Source organism: Labeo rohita, chromosome 25, assembly GCF_022985175.1.
Source record: "Labeo rohita strain BAU-BD-2019 chromosome 25, IGBB_LRoh.1.0, whole genome shotgun sequence".
NCBI lineage: Eukaryota > Metazoa > Chordata > Actinopteri > Cypriniformes > Cyprinidae > Labeo > Labeo rohita.
Window position 1 is genome coordinate 19,592,583 of NC_066893.1, and position 20,115 is coordinate 19,612,697.

The 20,115-nt window shown below is 33.4% G+C and overlaps 1 protein-coding gene across 5 annotated transcripts in view; it reads right to left on the reverse strand.

Moving 5' to 3' along the window:
- Positions 1 to 20,115, reverse strand: part of LOC127156274 (cytosolic carboxypeptidase 4) — a 249,185-nt gene that overhangs the window by 213,176 nt on the left and 15,894 nt on the right. Inside the window, exon 1 of one of the 5 annotated variants that reach the window (XM_051099031.1) lies at positions 2,867 to 3,010. The exons of the other annotated variants lie outside the window; for them this stretch is intronic. The gene's annotated coding sequence lies outside the window, so the exon portion shown is untranslated. Of the gene's footprint in view, positions 1 to 2,866; positions 3,011 to 20,115 lie in introns of those variants that run through there. 5 annotated transcript variants of the gene reach the window in all.

The following is a 20,115-nucleotide window of genomic DNA, read 5'->3' on the forward strand; positions in this document are numbered from 1 at the left end:
GCAATACAACTCGGAATACACAACTTGGAAAATAAAACACACAGATGATATTTCAGTCAATGGGCAACAAGAGAAGCAATGTAAGTATTCACTGCTTTCCTAGTGATAAGAAGAGGAGAAAATAATGGGAAGATGCCTGTGGACAAATAAAACTTCCTAAAGACCTGCGTCTTTGTTCTCTCCACTTTAGCAATGATGCCTTTGAGGCTTTTAGTAGACCACAGCTACTGAAAGAGCTTACAAAAGGCAGAAACAAGAAACACTGAATGCCATCCTGGCAGGATGTAAACATGGTGACGCCTTGTCATGACGCCGCAGCCACTGAAGGAGTTTCTCAGCGTGGAATTCACTCGATATCCAGGTGCGTTTAGACTCTCTGTGAGGAAAACTGATAGTACAGCATTTGGTTTAAGCCTACGCTTATATCCATCACCACCTGTAAGTGTATTCCGAGTTGTGCTGCGGTAAAAATAACGTAGCTCAGTGGCACACCAAGTGCAACCATTCTACATAATAAAAAAAATGGCGCCCCCCCCATAGTCCAGAATATGTATAAAACGATGTGGATTTTTTAAAATAACGTAAATCTTGCATGGGTTTTCTACTACACATTTTAGTAAGAGACATCATTTATGTTATATTAAGCCATGCAAGTCTTAATACCCGGGGTTCCCTTTAATAATGTTTTTAAAACAATAGCACCAAAAAAAATTCTATTTAGACACCATTTATGGACCTTTTTTGTTTTTGTCTTTTAAATGTTACTACTTAGTACTTGTTTCAGAACATTTAGAACATTTAAAAGTAAAATTTGCATAATGTTTGCAAAATGTTTAAATGGAACATTCCCTTGTTCTGTTCAACATTCACTAAATCAAAGGGGGCGGAAAATGCTTTTAAAACATTTAAAAACTGGATTTTGAACTTCAAAAGAGAACATTCAGAGCTAATGTTTCCAGAACATAATGGGAACATCAAGTTTGACAACATAATTGAACATTAAGTTAATGGGAACATTAAGTTTTCACAGAACTTTGGCAAACATTGTAGCAAGATTTCCAGACCTCTTTAACAACTTTCTCAAAATGTTAGCACAAAAGCCTGCCAAATGCTTTTTTCCCCAAAATATTTATACATTGGTAATAGAATAGCTATTCCTGAAACATTTTAGTTGGACAGTCTTCTAATGTTTTTTGTTGTTGTTTGTTTGTTTTTGTTTTTTAATGTTACTCCTTGCTACTTGTTTCAGAGCATTTAGAGATTTCATTTTACCAAGTTTGCAAAAAGGTTCAAATGGAACATTCTCTAAAGTTCACATAACCAAGAAAAATGTTTTTAAAATGTTTAAAAGCTGGACATTTTCAGAGAACATTTAGAACTAACGTTTCAGAACTTTGGCTAATACTGTACACTCTTAAAAGGATGTATTGAAAACAACAAAACCTGTTTCTCTTCTTAACACACCTCTTTGTCTAGTTAAGGACACAGGACAATACATTTTGTGTTAACTCTTAACTGTGTTATTCCGGCTAACTATACTACACTCCTTTTTTTTTTACACACTAATGTGTTATAGTTACACAATTTGTATCATTTATGTACACAGAATGACAAAACGTGTTAAAATAGCCAACACAAAAATTTTTAAAAATTAACATTGAGAGTGTAGCAAGTTAAACAACATTCTCAAAATGTAAAAACTTTTTCTGAAAAGTTTTACTTGAACAATCTTCTTTTTTTTTAATGTTACTCCTTGCTACTTGTTTCAGAACATTCAGAGAACATTTAAAAGTAATGTTCCCATAAAGGTTTAAATGGGTTATTCCCTTCACGCTCGCATAACCAAGAAAATATTTTTTTATTACATTTTAAAAAGCTGGACGTTTTAAATTTTCACAGAACATTCAGAAATAATGTTTTCATAACTTAATAAGAATATACAGAGAAGGTTGGCTATGTTATAGCAAGGTTCTCTCAAAATTGTGAGACTTTTATTAACATTCTCAAGACATAAGCACAAAAAAAAATATCTGCCAAATACATATGTTTAAAAAATATATATATTTTATGGAATGTCTTTTTCTGAAACATTCTAGCTGGACATTCTTCTAACTTTTGTTAAATGTTCCTTTTCATGCTACTTGTTTCAGGACATTCAGAGAACACTAAAGTAACATTTTAAACTTATAGAAAACATTCAGATAGCATTCTCATAACATAATGGAAATGTTATCAAACCGTTCTAAGAAGATATTTTTGTTAGCTTGGATAAAAATGCATCTAAAACCAAGAATAACAAAGAAATGTATGTTTGTGATACCAAAGTCAAAAGGCTTATAGCAGCTTTACCGCTCATCTTATTTTAAGTAAAAGTGAAATTTAGATTAGCTAGAATTGGCTAGAAGTTCCAAAAACTTCAAAAGGTGACAATCTTCTACATGAAAATGTAACTGACATGTTCGCTTTGGTTTGAAAAACTACATACAAATCCGCTACAAAGAAAAATTACTAATGAAATCTCTTAAATATCTTGACTGTTTCTTTTAAACTGCAATGAGATGAAATGCAGAGCAAATCAAGACTTTTCTCCTAATAAAAAGACAGTATATTCTCCTCTAGAGTTTCAGAAGATGCCTCAACAGTCTTGTCACATTCACTGATCAATGGAAGTAAAACAAAAACATTCTAACTGCACTGTAAAAAAAAAATAAAAGTACTGGCAGCTCATTACATGGGACAATATCCATTAATTTTATGAACATTTTCATTACATTAAAACACAACACAAAAATTCAAACCACTGGTATAAAAAAAGAAAAAGTTTCTCACAATAGCAATGTATGGTTTTTCAAAATGTGTAGTTTACCTGGGTTATGCCATCCTCAATTACTGTACAGATGTGTCAACAATAGTCTCTTTTGTCTCTATTTGCATTGCTTCAAAGGAATAACAAAAACCTGACTTAAAAAGAAGCAACCCAGAGAAATCTAGTCTCCTGAGCTATGAAAGAGCAATAAACTTGAGTTGTAAAGGCTGCATGTACAACTAAAACAACATAATGAGAGAAAACCAATACCTGCAGTTTGCGTCAGTCTATACAGAAGGTTCAGGTCATAACATCTCTATATAGAGATTCCCAGGGCTCAGATATTATTACAGTACAGTTGCTTGTGTTCGAGTTCTGTTACAGCTATAATTTTCCACACGCAGCGCCATCAGTGTCATCAACATATGACTTAGTGCTATAGCATGGAATAAATACACAAACATGCATTCACACGTGAATGCACAAGTAGTTGTTTGATTTATCTCTACGATTCATACACAAAACGTCTTGCAATATATCACGTTAATGGTGCTTTCTCGTATGGAAACCTATCAGTTATTACATTAGTAATGTATGTTCTATAAAATATCATCATAAAATTATAATCTAATTAGTTCTAATAATATTCAAACTGCAAATGGACTGCAAAATATGAAACATGCCAGGATAATTGGCTGTTGTAACAGTTTTGCACCCACTCTCTTACTAAGGTTACGCTACTGCATGAATTGGCATATTCAGTGTGTGATCATGCAAGAACAAAATGCTGATGCTTTGGAAAAGAGCAAGCCAAGCCATTCTTACATTTCCCAAAGCTCGTGATTGACAGCTTTTTGGCAAAGCTACATGTAGTTAAAAGAAGTGTGCGGGAGGACGGTGTGTGCAATTGATGCCAAGATCGTTTCTGCCTGCAAACTCGAACAGTAGGAAGGTTTTGCAAGCCATTTGCTCCAGTAAAAACTTGCGTGCACAAATCACTTCCTACATTACGTAGGGAACAAAAATTCTCTCATTACTCACCCTCATGTAGTTCAAAACCAGTTTATCTTTCTTTCATGCAATTTGTTTGGAGAATATCTTGGATACTTGTTTCCAATGAAAGAGGGTTGTAAAGTTCCAAATGACCAAAACACACCATAAACGTCGTCCATGTCATCTATTTGTAATCTTATTCATGTCATTATCTCCTGAAAATATGTTTAATGTTAATTAGAGAAAGCAGCCATGACGAATTTATAAACGAATCATTCTTTTGAACAGGATCTTTCGAATCGAATGAAATGATAAATTCGGTATGAATGATTCATTGTTTTTTTTTTTTTTTAGTCCAAACACGTTTTAAAACTATCGTATCGCTTGGTTACTATAAACATGGTTACTATAGCTAAATCATGGTAACCACAAATTAACCATGGTTTTGCTACACAAACCACAGTTTAACCACGTTGTTTGTAGTAAAACTGTCAATACGGCAAAAAACCACAGTTAATTTTCAAAAGGGAAAAGTTTTAATCATACCTTATTGGTGCTTTTGTGTTCATCCCCATTGTAATTGCATATAAAAGAACACACAAGTCACATAAGTTTGCAACAACATGAAGGTGAACAAATGACAACAATGTTTATTTTGGGTGAACAATCTCTTGAAGGCTTCATCGTCATGGAAAAAAGCAAATTTACACTCGCCCTTCATCTCTCAGACCTTAGAATTATCTCAATCATGGTCACAATTTAATCTCCCGACTATGCGATTATGTGGAAGATGACTTAAATGTCCCATCAGGCCATGCAAGCATATTGTGTCCGGCTGCAAACACACAGCTATTTATACCACTGTTTTAGGACACTGAACGTCAGTCGAGAACATGAATCCTGGGTGATGACAGCTCTAGTGCAACCGATGAGATCAAGATGTTGTTCAAAGAAATCAAAGTGAGGATAGGCACCCTACAAATGCAACACTGCAAACCTGCAATGAGGTTGAGAAAAAGCTGTCCTAAATTGTCTTCTATTCATATGATTAGGTTTTACCTTTTAATTGCAGTTAGTAAAAGAGGACATCTGTAGATCATATGCTTTGTACATTTCAACTCAAGATTGAAAGTACTTTTTTGAAGCACTAATTTATCTGACCACCTCATGGTAAACTAGGCCCATCTGAACAGGGTGTAACTCGTGCAGAATGTTTATATAAAATGCGAAACAAGGGCAGCAGCACCTGTCATGCCGCTCCATTTGCAGTGCGTCATCAAGCCGTTTTGCATTAATGGCCCAATCAAAGAAGAATGTTTATCGTTCAGCAGCTGATGAAGGCTTATGTGCATCATTTTCATTAGATGATTTGCTGGCAGTAACCTGAGTCTTTCTTTTACAGTCAGGGTGATTTTGTTTATGTTTAAGGAGCCAAAACAGACGGCTGTCAGCATACAAAAAAAGCTGAGTAATCTTTGCAGTGGGAACGCATACCGTATGTAGCTTACCATTTGCATTAGCATTTTTCAACTTTGACAACCTTTCACTTAAATCCACTGAACTGTGCACAAACTTTTTTATGCTGACTTAAAACACTGCTACAAAAAGTCAGTGAAATGCTTTATTTGAAATTACTTTAAAATTAAACTGAATTTTAAAAACACACATACAAAACAATTACTACAACATTCCTTAATAAAACTGATTCTAAATTCGGATGAGCCACACTTGAAACCTAAAATATCATTATTATTATTATTATTATTATTGTTGTTGTTGTTGTTGTTATTATTATTATTATTGTTATTATTATTATTATTATTATTATCATCATCATCATCATCATCAATAATAATAACAATAATTAAGAAAATAATATGAACAACAACAACAACAAACAATTATGTTAATGTTGAATACTTAATTAGACATGTATAATAATAATAATAATAATAATAATAATAATAATAATAATAATAATAATAATAATAACAACAACAACAACAACAACACTAAAAATTATAATAATGATGATATTTATAATAATAATAATAAAACAACAACAACAACAACAACAAACTAATATAAAAAATAGTTTAGAGAGGTTTTTGCTATTTTAATAATAAAATAATAATAATAATAATAATAATAATAATAATGGTTTTATGAAAACAAATCATGCTAAAAAACAATGCTAAACATTTAATAACAAATAAAACACTGAAAATAATGTAATGTAATAATGAGAACAACAGTAAAAATAAAATTAATAATAAATACTTAATTAGACATGTATAATAATAATAATAATAAATCATCATCATCATGCTAATATAAAATCATAATAATATAAAAAAAACAATTTAAAGATGTTATAATAATAATAATAATAATAAAAATATTTGCTAAAAATAATTTAATAATAATAATAATAATAATAATAATAATAATGTTTTTATCATGCTAAAGAAAATGCTAAACATTTAATAAATATAACACTGAAAATAATGTAATTAATAATGTAATAATGACAACAAAATAAATAATTAGACAAGTATAATAATAACAATAATATTAACAGCAACAACAACAACAACAACAACAACAACAATATAATGACAAGAAAATAAATACTTAATTAGACATATGTATAATATAATAACAATAACAACAACAACAACAACAACAACAACAACAACAACAATAATAATAGTTTTTTTTATTATTATTATTAAAAATAATCATGCAAAAAAAAAAACTTTGCACATTCAAGTGGAATTGTCGTAAGCATTTTCAACCCGATCAGCTGTGTTATTAATTGTAAACAAAACTAAAATTAGTGATCCCAGAACTCTGGTTCTGTGTTTTAAGTAACAGAAGCCTGATACCAAGAATGGACTTTGACACTTTCCCAGGCGTACAGCGAGGAGCTGACGCAGGGCATGCTAACAACAGCTCCGGGTACAGCATCCATCTTCACCTCTGTCCTGTTCCGAGTGACCCGGTCAGTCATTATCTGACTTGAGATGTATTTCGTATGTTCGGGTTTCAGAGCTAAGCGAGTTTCCAGACCACCATTTGTTCCCAGGCTAAAATAAGAATTAGCAGCCTTGCTAATTGCAGCTGTGATCAAGGCCATAGGATTTAATTTTAGTGCACGAGGGGTAATTGGTTATGACGAGAATCTTTCTGCAGTTTAGAGAGATCACATATATATTAAAGGGGCAGTTCACCCAAAAATGAAAATTCGGTCATTGAGTACTCACCCTCATATTGTTCCAAACCCGTAAGACCTTTGTTTATCTTAATGAAATTCAATAAAACTCATAAAATTAGGGTTGAATGAACTATTTTAACGATGTCCTTACTACCTTTCTAGGCCTTGAACGTGTCAGTTGCGTGGCTGTCTATGCAGGACCAGAAAGCTCTTGGATTTTATCAAAAATTTTGTCATTAGTGTTCTGAAGATGAACAAAGGTCTTACAGGTTTGGAACAACATCAGGGTGAGTAATTAATGGCAGAATTTCCATTTTTTGGGTGAGCTATCTCTTTAAATAGCTTGGACAAACACTAATTTTATTCACAATGTAATTCTCATCTGAATCGACATGAGGTTACAAGGATGAATTGTGACAAATTAATTTAAAAACCTTGCCTGAGGGTTGTAGTTTGCCTCTTTGTGCAGTAATTTGGCTATTTGGCACAATGGAAGCTTATTTGGGAGAACAGTTTGAAGTAAAATTACCACGCACAGCTTATAAGGAGACAAAAAAAAGGAAAGGAAAGGGAAGGGAAGGAAATCAAGTGTCTAGCTGGGTAAAACAAACCATTATAATGAGAGCAATGAGCTTGGCATAACATTCAACACCATGTTGGAAAATGGTCTTGTGGCCAGCCATGTGTAAAACAAACTGTTGTAATTTGTGAATTAACTCCCGTCGGAATGCACTGGAAGTTTTAATTGCGGAGGAGGCATGCAAATGTTCTTTTACATCACCATGAAAGATTAAAAATACCATCTGAACAAGGTTTAATACATGAATATCAACACTAGAGGGCAGTATGTGAAACATGACTTAACATGCCACAGTGACAACACATCATATCAAAATAGAGTTACACGCACTGAGTCATGTCAATATTGTTGTTCAACTGATCTTTGCAACAAGAAGAGCATGACGCACATTTAAAGCATATTGTCATGCATCAAAAAACAAGCTGTAGACACAGCACAAGAAAACTAATATCGAATGAGTGCAGCGTTTCTCGGATAGCTGGACCGTTTTCCATCCAGAGCAAAAGACAGAAGCAATTAGATAATAGTGCGAGATGTTCTGTATTCACATTTGCCCTCCAGCATTACTCGATATCTCCCTCGAGTACAGAGCTCTATTTAAAAACATTTTTGACCTTCATGTTTGACTGGGCTAAAGAGTAAGAGGCTTAAGACAAGAAACAAAACACCACTTCCATTGCCAAAAGCCTCCCACTCTTCCAGCAATACTACTGCTGTCATTAATATCTCAGCCGTTTTCATTTTCAATTGTCATTCATGGACAACCACTCATCACTAAAATTCAGTGGGCTTCGGACAATAAAGATTTATATATACAGTCTATATTTTCTACATAGCCGACACTAAATGTCCTTACTGCCTTTCTGGGCCTTGAACATGTCAGTTGCGCTGCTGTCTAAAAAAGGGGAAACATTTCTTATCTTAATTTGCGTTCTGAAGATGAATGAAGGTCTTACAGGTTTGGAATGACATGAGGGTGAGTATTTAATGACAGTATTTGCATTTTTTTGGTGAACTGTCCCATTAAAGAAACTTTTTCAACTATACAGTGACTCTGCACCAAAATACGGTACAATCTGAATGCACAGCCTTTGATATCAACAATGGAATATATAGAAACTATCTGCTAAAGACAGTTATCAAGTTGCTTCTTATTTGAAGCCACTTAAAAAGGTCAGAATTGTCAGAACTCAGAACTCTGAGAAAAAACACCAGAATTGCGAGATATAAACTTAGAATTGCAAGATGTAAACTCAGAATTCTGAGGAAAAAGTAGAATTATGAGAAGTAAACACAGAACTGTAAGATGTAAACTCAGAATTCTGAGGAAAAAAAAAGAATTATGAGATGTAAACTTAAAATTCTGACAAAAAAGTGGAACTGTGAAAAATAAACTCAGAATTGTGAGATGTAAACTCAGAATTCTGAGGAAAAATTCATATTGTGAGAGGTAAACTCAGAATTGCGAGATGTAAACTCAGAATTCTGAGAAAAAAAAAAGAATTATGAGATGTAAACTTAAAATTCTGACAAAAAAGTGGAACTGTGAAAAATAAACTCAGAATTGCGAGATGTAAACTCAGAATTCTGAGGAAAAAAGTCAGAATTGTGAGATGTGAACTTAGAATTCTTAGGAAAAAAGTCAGAATTGTGAGGTATAAAATAAGAATTTCAAGATGTAAACTGAGATTGGATATCTGAGGAAAAAATTCCAGAATTGTGGGATGGAAACTCAGATTTCTGATGAAAAAGTAGAACTGTGAGAAGTAAACTCAGAATTGTAAGATGTAAACTCAGAATTCAGAGGAAAACGTTAATTGTATTGTGAGATGTAAACTTAGAATTGCGAGATGTAAACTCAGAATGGAATTCTGAGGAAAAAATTCAAAATTGTGGGATGTAAACTTAGAATTCTGAGGAAAAAAGTCAGAACTGTGAGGTATAAAAATCAGAATTTCAAGATGTAAACTCAGAATGGAATTCTGAGGAAAAAATTCAAAATTGAGGGATGTAAACTCAGATTTCTGATAAAAAAGTAGAATTGTGAGATGTAAACCTAGAATTCTGAGGAAAAAAGTCAGAATTGTGAGGTAGAAAAATCAGAATTTCAAGATGTAAACTCAGAATGGAATTCTGAGGAAAAAATTCAAAATTGTGGGATGTAAACTCAGATTTCTGATGAAAAAGTAGAATTGTGAGATGTAAACCTAGAATTCTGAGGAAAAAAGTCAGAATTGTGAGGTATAAAAATCAGAATTTCAAGATGTAAACTCAGAATGGAATTCTGAGGAAAAAAAATCAAAATTGTGGGATATAAACTCAGATTTCTGATGAAAAAGTAGAATTGTAAGATGTGAACTCTATGTTGATGCTCTCGCTCTCTATGTTGATGCTAAACTGAAATGTAAAGTTGTTGAGCAAAAAACTATAGCTGAGTTAGATTTGATGGAAGCATTAACGATAGAAATTATAAATGATAAAGGAAAAAATGTGTTAATTACTTGTGTTAATAGACCACCTGGGCCTATTACTGATTTGTTTATAGAAAAAATCATAGAAATGCTTGATGACATAAAGAATAAATCAGTAATTGTATGTGGTGATTTCAATATAGATTTAGGTAACACAGTAGCAATTAATGACTTTAAGAACTATATGGGAATTGCAGGTTTATGCCCAATGATAACCAAACCAACCAGAATTACAACTCATAGTGCCACGATTATTGATAACATATATACAAATTTACATGGTGATATTATTAATGGTATTTTCATGATAGATGTCAGTGACCATCTCCCTGTATTTACAATTTACGATAATTTCTGTATTAATACTAAGCAAGATAACTCTTTTGTTATCATAAGGGATAAGTCTAGTAAAGCTATTGAGGATTTTAGAGAAGATCTTAAGAGACAAAACTGGGATCAAGTATATACGAATGACTTAAATAATGCCTACAATGCTTTCATGACTACACTTATCAATTTATATGATAAAAATTGTAAACAAATAAAAATTCGTGCTCAAACTGCGAAAATATCTTTTGACAAACCATGGATGACAAATGGGTTGAAAAATGCTTGTAAGAAAAAAAATTATCTGTATAGAATGTTTCTTAAAAAAAGAACAGAAGATGCAGAATGTAGATATAAAAAGTATAAAAATAAACTGGTATCGATTATAAGAAAACAAAAAAGGATTACTACACCAATTTGATAGATAAAAATAAAGGCAGTATCAAAAATATGTGGGGCGTAATAGACACAGTCTTGCATAAAGGAAAGGCCAAAATTATTACTCCTGATTTTATAACTAAAAATAATTCAGACATATATGTGACCGAAGAAATTGTAAATGAATTCAACAATTATTTTGTAAATATTGGCTCTAATTTAGTACAAAACATCCCAGATGAAAATATTGATTGTAGTATTATTCCACATAGTGTAAATAGTATTTTCCTAGAGAGCGTACAAGTGAGTGAAATTCTGAACATTGTGAATGAATTTGCCAACAAAAAGTCAAATGATTACACAGATATGAACATGTCTTTGATAAAGCAAATTATAGATGTAATTGTAGAACCTTTTACTTATATTTGTAATTTGTCATTCCAAATAGGGAAATTTCCAGAACGCATGAAAATAGCTAAAGTGGTTCCACTTTTCAAAAAAGGAAATAAAAATGATATTTCGAATTATAGACCCATTTCCCTGTTACCACAGTTATCTAAAATATTAGAAAAATTATTTGTGTTTAGATTAATTAAATTTATGGATAAAAATAATACGTTAAATAATAAACAATATGGATTTCGTTCAAATCATTCAACTGCTACAGCAATAGTGGAATTGGTAGAAGAAATAACGAATGTTATGGAAAAGAAACAGATCGTTGTAAGTGTCTTTGTGGATTTGCAAAAAGCGTTCGATACCATAGACCATGAAATATTATTGAGTAAATTATATAAATATGGTATAAGAGGCATAGCTCATCAGTGGGTTAAAAGTTATTTAAAAGAAAGAGAGCAGTTTGTTGAAATCAATAATACAAAATCAAAAAATTGTCAAATTACTTGTGGTGTACCTCAGGGATCGGTATTAGGTCCAGTACTTTTTCTTCTTTATGTGAATGATATTGTAAATGTTTCAAATTTACTAAAATGTATTTTGTTTGCGGACGATACTACTTTATTTTATGCTGGCAAAAATATAAATGATGTATTGCAAGTTGTTGAGTATGAGTTTGGGAAAATTATGAGATGGTTTAACGCTAATAGATTATCTTTAAACATTAGTAAGACAAAATTTATGATCTTTAGTTGTACAAATAAGGATTTTGATGCAGCATTGTCAGTACAAGGAGTACAGATAGATAGGACCCATGAATTTAAATTTCTGGGTGTTTTGATTGATGAACAGTTAACGTGGAAATTCCATATTGACTATGTTAAATCTAAGGTATCCCAAATCATAGCCGTGCTGCATAAGATAAAAGAATCTGTTAATAAATGTGCTCTGTTTTTGTTATATAATTCATTGATTGTTCCACATCTGACCTATTGCATTGAAGTGTGGGGAAGTGCTAATAAGACTTATATAGAACCAGTTTTTAAATTACAAAAATGTGCTATTCGTGTTGTAAATGGAAGTGGATATAGGGTCCACACAAATCCAATATTTATACAATTAAAAACCTTAAAATTCGATGATTTATTAGAATATAGTTTACTAAAAATAATGTATAAAGCTCACCAAAAAACATTACCTGAAAATTTGCAAAATAGATTCATTAAGAGAGTTAGTAGCTACAATTTAAGAGGAACTGAAGTCTTTCAGAAAGCTGAGTTTAGAACAAAATTAAAGGAAAGATGTGTCTCGGTGCAAGGTGTCAGTTTGTGGAATAATTTAAACAATGAAATCAAAATGTCAATATCGTTTTTTGTTTTCAAGAAGTGTGTAAAAGCATTATTGATAGAGAAATATCATGCTTCCAATTAGTTGGAAAATGAGATATTTGAATTATGACATTGTATATTTGCTGTAAATTTGATAAGTATATGAGCTCCTCATTGGAATTGTAATTTGTTTTATGTTGATAAGGGGCAGATATTATAAGTTTATCTTCTTTCTGCTCCTTTTCATTTCTTTTTCTTTTAAAAGAATGAAATAAATAATAAAATGAAATGAAATGAAATGAACTCAGAATTCTGAGGGGAAAGTAAAATGTTCTCTGTCTCTATGCAGGTTCTCAGACTTCATCAAAAATGTCTTCATTTGTGTTTTGAAGATGAATGAAGGTCATACAGGTTTGTAATGACATGAGGGCGAGTATTTAATGACAGAATTTAATTTTTTTATTTGTGAACTATCCCATTAAAGAAGCTGTTTTAACTTTAGTGGCTCTGCACCAAAATACTGTAGAATTTGAATGCACAGCCTTTAATAGCAACAACGGAATATATGGAAAGTATCTGCTAAAGACGGTTATCAAGTTGCTTCTTATTTGAAGCCACTTGTAGGCAGTCAAGTTGATGAACATATGTGTGCAACATAAATGGACAGTTCTCTCAGTAAATGCTTAGGGAGGCTCTGGTTGGCACCTCTGTCATGCAGATAAATCTGAAATGATAGGTTGGGATTATCAGTTCATCTCCTACTATAATGAAAAGGGCACTATGAAGTTCACAGGCTCGCCGTGTAACGTGTACGGAGCCGCTGGGAGTACGGCGAGTGCCAAAGAACCATGACCAAACTTCGGCATTTAGTCAAGTTAAAGGACACAGGTTCATCCAGCCACATTGGCAAATTCTATATTGACAAATGCATACGCAAGTCAAGCACACTCTCTACACAAAGCACCTTGGTATGTCAATCATAAATCATCATCAGAGGATTTATGGAAAATCAGCTTTCTCATCAATAACATTAATCAAGTCAGTGAAATTCCAGGCCCACTCCGGATCAAAGGTAGAAGCCTATATTGCATGTCAGTAACTGCATATGCTTTCTTAAAATAGTCTGGCAATAGACTTGGTTACTACACTACAAATCACAACATAAAGAGTTGATATTCCATTCTCAGCACTGAGATCCAAGGAAGAAACCCAGCCATTCACTTCTGACCAGAATGATAAATTGGGAGTCACCGAGCTGTGGCAGACAGATGGAAAAGAGATAAACCTCTGCTCCGAGCCAAATGAGCCACTGAGAGCGTGCGCAAGAGAGAGAGAGCTAGCGGTGTTATGTACTTGTGCGCGTGTTGACATTTCTTCACACTACTGCATTAATAATACAAACAAAAAATCCAGTTTACACAGAGATGCAATATAGATACTTTTGTTTATTAGATAGAGATAAATAAGATACGTAGTATTGAAGATACTTAATTATTTTCACGTTAACAATGGCATCTGACAAATGTCCAACATTATAATTTATAAGAACTGTAACATATAAACACAAAAAGTCACAATTATGGGACAAAGTCACAAGTTGTGTTAGGTTTTACTCCATGGCCAGAACAAAAACAAAAAAGAAGTCAGAATTGTGAGATGTAAACTCAGAATTCTGAGGGAAAAAGTCAGAATTGTGAGATGTAAACTCAGAATTCTGAGGAAAAAAGTCAGAATTGTGAGATGTAAACTCAGAATTCTGAGGGAAAAAGTCTGAATTGTAAGGTATAAACTCAGAATGGTGAGATGTTAACTCAGAATTCTGAGAAAAAAGGCAGAATTGTGAGGTAGAAACTCAGAATTGTGAGATGTAAACTCAGAATTCTGAGGAAAAAAGGCAGACTTGTGAGATGTAAACTCGGTATTCGGAGAAAAAAGGCAGAATTGTGAGGTAGAAACTCAGAATTGAGAGATGTAAACTCAGAATTCTGAGGAAAAAAGGCAGAATTGTGAGATGTAAACTTGGTATTCTGAGAAAAAAGGCAGAATTGTGAGGTTGAAACTCAGAATTGTGAGATGTAAACTCGATATTCTGAGAAAAAAGGCAGAATTGTGAGATGTAAACTCGGTATTCTGAGAAAAAAGGCAGAATTGTGAGGTATAAACTCAGAATTGAGAGATGTAAACTCAGTATTCTGAGAAAAAAAGCAGAATTGTGAGGTAGAAACTCAGAATTGTGAGATGTAAACTCAGAATTCTGAGGAAAAAAGGCAGAATTGTAAGATGTAAACTCGGTATTCTGAGAAAAAAGGCAGAATTGTGAGGTTGAAACTCAGAATTGTGAGATGTAAACGCAGTATTCTGAGAAAAAAGGCAGAATTGTGAGGTTTAAACTCAGAATTGTGAGATGTAAACTCAGTATTCTGAGGAAAAAAGGCAGAATTGTGAGGTATAAACTCAGAATTGTGAAATGTAAACTCAGTATTCTGAGAAAAAAGGCAGAATTGTGAGGTAAAAACTCAGAACTGTGAGGATAAAAGTAGAATTGAGAGATGTAAACTCAGAATTGTGAGATGTAAACTCAGAATTCTGAGGAAAAAAGGCAGACTTGTGAGATGTAAACTCGGTATTCGGAGAAAAAAGGCAGAATTGTGAGGTAGAAACTCAGAATTGAGAGATGTAAACTCAGAATTCTGAGGAAAAAAGGCAGAATTGTGAGATGTAAACTTGGTATTCTGAGAAAAAGGCAGAATTGTGAGATTGAAACTCAGAATTCTGAGAAAAACTCAGAATTCTGAGGTAAAAAGGCAGAATTGTGAGATGTAAACTCAGTATTCTGAGAAAAAAGGCAGAATTGTGAGGTAGAAACTCAGAATTGTGAGATGTAAACTCAGAATTCTGAGGAAAAAAGGCAGAATTGTGAGATGTAAACTCGGTATTCTGAGAAAAAGGCAGAATTGTGAGGTTGAATTCTGAGAAAAATTGTGAGATGTAAACGCAGTATTCTGAGGAAAAAAGGCAGAATTGTGAGGTATAAACTCAGAATTGTGAAATGTAAACTCAGTATTCTGAGAAAAAAGGCAGAATTGTGAAGTTGAAACTCAGAATTGTGAGATGTAAACTCAGAATTCTGAGGAAAAAAGGCAGAATTGTAAGATGTAAACTCGGAATTCTGAGAAAAAAGGCAGAATTGTGAGGTTTAAACTCAGAATTGTGAGATGTAAACTCAGTATTCTGAGGAAAAAAGGCAGAATTGTGAGGTATAAACTCAGAACTGTGAGGATAAAAGTAGAATTGAGAGATGTAAACTCAGAATTGTGAGATGTAAACTCAGAATTCTGAGGAAAAAAGGCAGACTTGTGAGATGTAAACTCGGTATTCGGAGAAAAAAAGGCAGAATTGTGAGGTAGAAACTCAGAATTGAGAGATGTAAACTCAGAATTCTGAGGAAAAAAGGCAGAATTGTGAGATGTAAACTTGGTATTCTGAGAAAAAAGGCAGAATTGTGAGGTTGAAACTCAGAATTGTGAGATGTAAACTCAGAATTCTGAGGAAAAAAGGCAGAATTGTGAGATGTAAACTCGGTATTCTGAGAAAAAAGGCAGAATTGTGAGGTATAAACTCAGAATTGAGAGATGTAAACTCAGTATTCTGAGAAAAAAGGCAGAATTGTGAGGTAGAAACTCAGAATTGTGAGATGTAAACTCAGAATTCTGAGGAAAAAAAGGCAGAATTGTGAGATGTAAACTCAGTATTCTGAGAAAAAAGGCAGAATTGTGAGGTAGAAACTCAGAATTGTGAGATGTAAACTCAGAATTCTGAGGAAAAAAGGCAGAATTGTAAGATGTAAACTCAGTATTCTGAGAAAAAAGGCAGAATTGTGAGGTTGAAACTCAGAATTGTGAGATGTAAACTCAGTATTCTGAGAAAAAAGGCAGAATTGTGAGGTTGAAACTCAGAATTGTGAGATGTAAACAGTATTCTGAGGAAAAAAGGCAGAATTGTGAGGTATAAACTCAGAATTGTGAAATGTAAACTCAGTATTCTGAGAAAAAAGGCAGAATTGTGAGGTAAAAACTCAGAACTGTGAGGATAAAAGTAGAATTGAGAGATGTAAACTCAGAATTCTGAGGGGAAAAAGTCAACTGCGAGATGTAAACTCAGAAGTCTGAGAAAAAAAATAGAATTGCTAGATCGAAACTGAATTCTGAAGGGAAAAAAGAAATTTAAAAAAAATCAATTGCAAGATGTAAACTGAATTACAAGATGAAAAATCAGAAATGCAAGAAAGAAAAAAATGCAAAATCAGAATTCTGAGATTGTCTCTTGCAGTTCAGAAAAAAAAAAGGTTATATTGTGAGATACAAAGTCACAATTACCTTTTATTTATTTTATAATTTTCTTTTAATTCTATGGCGGAAACATGCTTCTAATGATATATGGATACTGAAATAAAACCAATTATTTTAATATATCAATATATATTCTATAAATTCTGTCAATTTAATATATGATTTAAGCTCTTGTCATTTTTGTACACCTGTAAATAGTTACTTACGTAATGTCAAAACACTGCAATACACTAGTTTGCACATGAAAACGTAAATGTTTTTGTTTCATGCCTATAAACATCAGCAGGCCATGAATGTTACAGGCAGCCATGCTTGACCTTTGACATTGGATGCTGACGTACCTTGGGTCAAAGGCTTAGAAACGCACCTGCTTTAAAAAGCCAGCTGCTCACACCAGATATAACTTTATTACAGATGGTTCAACCCTCACATACGCTTTCCAAACAAAACCAAAGATGCCTACACTGCATACCTGGACTGAATATTACAGTTCCAGGCCTTGTTCAGGTTTCAACTAGATAAAAGGCCCTTCTATTCCCATTACATCTTATATTCAGCAAAAATAATGGAGGAAAAGAGTCAGCAGCAGCACCTAAGCGTTGATTATAAGGTCTGTGTAATAGTGAACAAATCAGATATATAGTGAAATCTATAATTATATAGCATTTAAACTACCCTGTTCATATTAACAGCTGATAGGGCATTTCAGCGCCTGCCCTTCACATAAAAATTACACTCATCACCTCCTATTAAATAGCAGCTGCATTATGAAGACATAATTATGCCATTGACTGCTATTAAGCGACATTACGTTTGTGATTCACAGGAAAATAAGGTCACATTGCCTATATTTACAGGTTTTTCTACAGTACAAGGGAAGTTGAAGGTAAGAGCTAGTTGAAGATTCAATGAAATGGTTTGAAAAATGCAATTTTCTATCCTGTGCTGACGTAGTTCCTATTCAGATAGGCTGGAGCAGGACAAATCGTCCTTTTTTACAGCCAGTTGGCTTTTGTTTATGTTCCCATGGCGAAAAAGCAAAGAGGATGACATATTTTTTCTGCAATTTATATGCTGCCTACATAAAATGTGCTGAAAGCTACCACCAAAAAGGTGGTTTCATTCCACCAGCAGAGGCTAACTGCTACAGCTAATCAGCTAAACCTTTAACCTATGGTCAACAGCATGATATGCTAGTTGCTATTACTAACTAGTGGGAAATGGTATTAGAAGAATGAGATATTCTCATTATAGTGAGGATTTTACTGACATTTCTCCAGAAGAGAAAGACTGTAGATTGTAAATGCATCTGTTAAAGCTGTTAGCAATATGTTAGCATACAAATGACCTCAAAGCTAACAGACATTGAGCTTAAACTCTCAATTTGGATTCATGGAGTCTTTACAGCTGTGAAGAATAATAAATACCCTGCTACTAACAAACTCCTGCCGGACTTACCTTGTAACCAAAATGCCTAAGAAACAAATCACCGTTGTTATCTAAAACCAAAGAATTTAAAGGAGTCCACTTCCAAAACAAAGATTATATATAATGTACTCAATTGTCATCCAAGATGTTCACGTCTTTCTTTCTTCAGAAAGAATTGGTTTAAATGTGGCTTCAAATGATCCCAAATGCGGTTGTAAACGATCCCAGCTGAGGAAGAAGGGTCTTATCTAACGTAACCATTGGTTATTTTCATTTAAAAATACAATTTAAATACATTTTAATCTCAAACGCTTGTCTTGCCTTTCTCTCCCTGAACTCTGTGTATTCTGACTCAAGACAGTTAGGGTATGTCGAAAAACTCCAATCATATTTTCTCCCTCAACTTAAAAAATAATTTCAAAATCATCCTACATCGCTGCAGAAGTACAGACCCAGTCTTTGCAAAGTGAACATGCAAAAAAGATCAAACACCCTTAACAAAAAAGCTAAAACAGCGATATAGGATGATTTTGAAGTTGAGGGAGAACACAAGATGAGAGTTTTTCGACATACCCCAACTGTCATGAACCGGAACAAAAGCAGTCCAGGCAGAGTAAGACAAGACGAGCATTTGGCATTAAAAAGTATATAAATTGTAATTTTTTAGTAAAATAACTGATCATTATGCTAGATAAGACCCTTCTTTCTCAGCTGGGATTGTTTACAACAGCATTTGGGATCGTTTAAAGCCGCATTTAAACTGCATTTTGGAAGTTCAAAATCAGGGCTCCATATCAGTCCATTATATTGAGAAAAATGCAGAAATGTTTTCCTCAAAAAAACTATTTCTTTACGACTGAACAAAGAAAGACATGAACATCTTGGATGACAAGGGGGTGAGTACATTATTTGTGAATCTTTGTTTTGGAAGTGGACTTCACCTTTAACTCTAGACACAAATGACGTATTTTCAAAAAGCTGTGCAATATTTGATGAGTCACCCATCCTCAGTTCAAAGCACGACAGCATTTCTTAGATCAAATCCAGCAATTATGAAATGAAAAAAGATTTTCTAGTGTCTCATTCTCCCAAATTGACTGTTCCCTGGGCAACGTTTCATTGCTTAGCAACTGTCACATCTGATAAAACATGCGTCAGAATAAATACATATAAAACACTACTTTAATATTTTGACAGCTAGCTTGGTTTTCACCTTCGAGCATAAAATAATAAAAAAAGAGCAGTTGTCAAATTAATGTTTTATTCAATGATTATCACTGTAAGCTAACAGGACTAGTCACCGATGGAGGTCTAGATCAGTGACAGACCACCTAACGCACCCCTGAATGAATAAACAAATAATCTTTCTTTCAATGGACTCGCTGATTATTTAAATTCAACAATCTTTCAGTGACCACCAGTAATCTAGTACCAGTTTGACATCCACTTCTCTACATTACTGAAGAAACGCCAGTGTCGTTGTCTGGGCCTTAATCATAACCGCGTGCCATGTTCTGCCAAGTAATTTTTAGAAACTTTTAACGTTCTCCGTGCACAGCATAGCTTATGCCATACCACTGCCATGTTCATTCTATAAAAGCTTCTCTCAGTCCTTAGTAAATGATTCCTGATGCTGTTTGAAATACAGCCAGATACCATAGACGCCAACTTGTTGGCTACAAAGAGTCACTTAAAGTTCCACCTCAGGCTATACTTCCTGTCCTTCTCCCAGTAAAAAAAAATCCTGGCAAAAGTGATCTGGCTAATCATTAGAAGAATTATTAGCTGAAAGGTAACACTCCCAGCTCAAGCTACAATGATAAAAGTTCACGATGGGGTCAA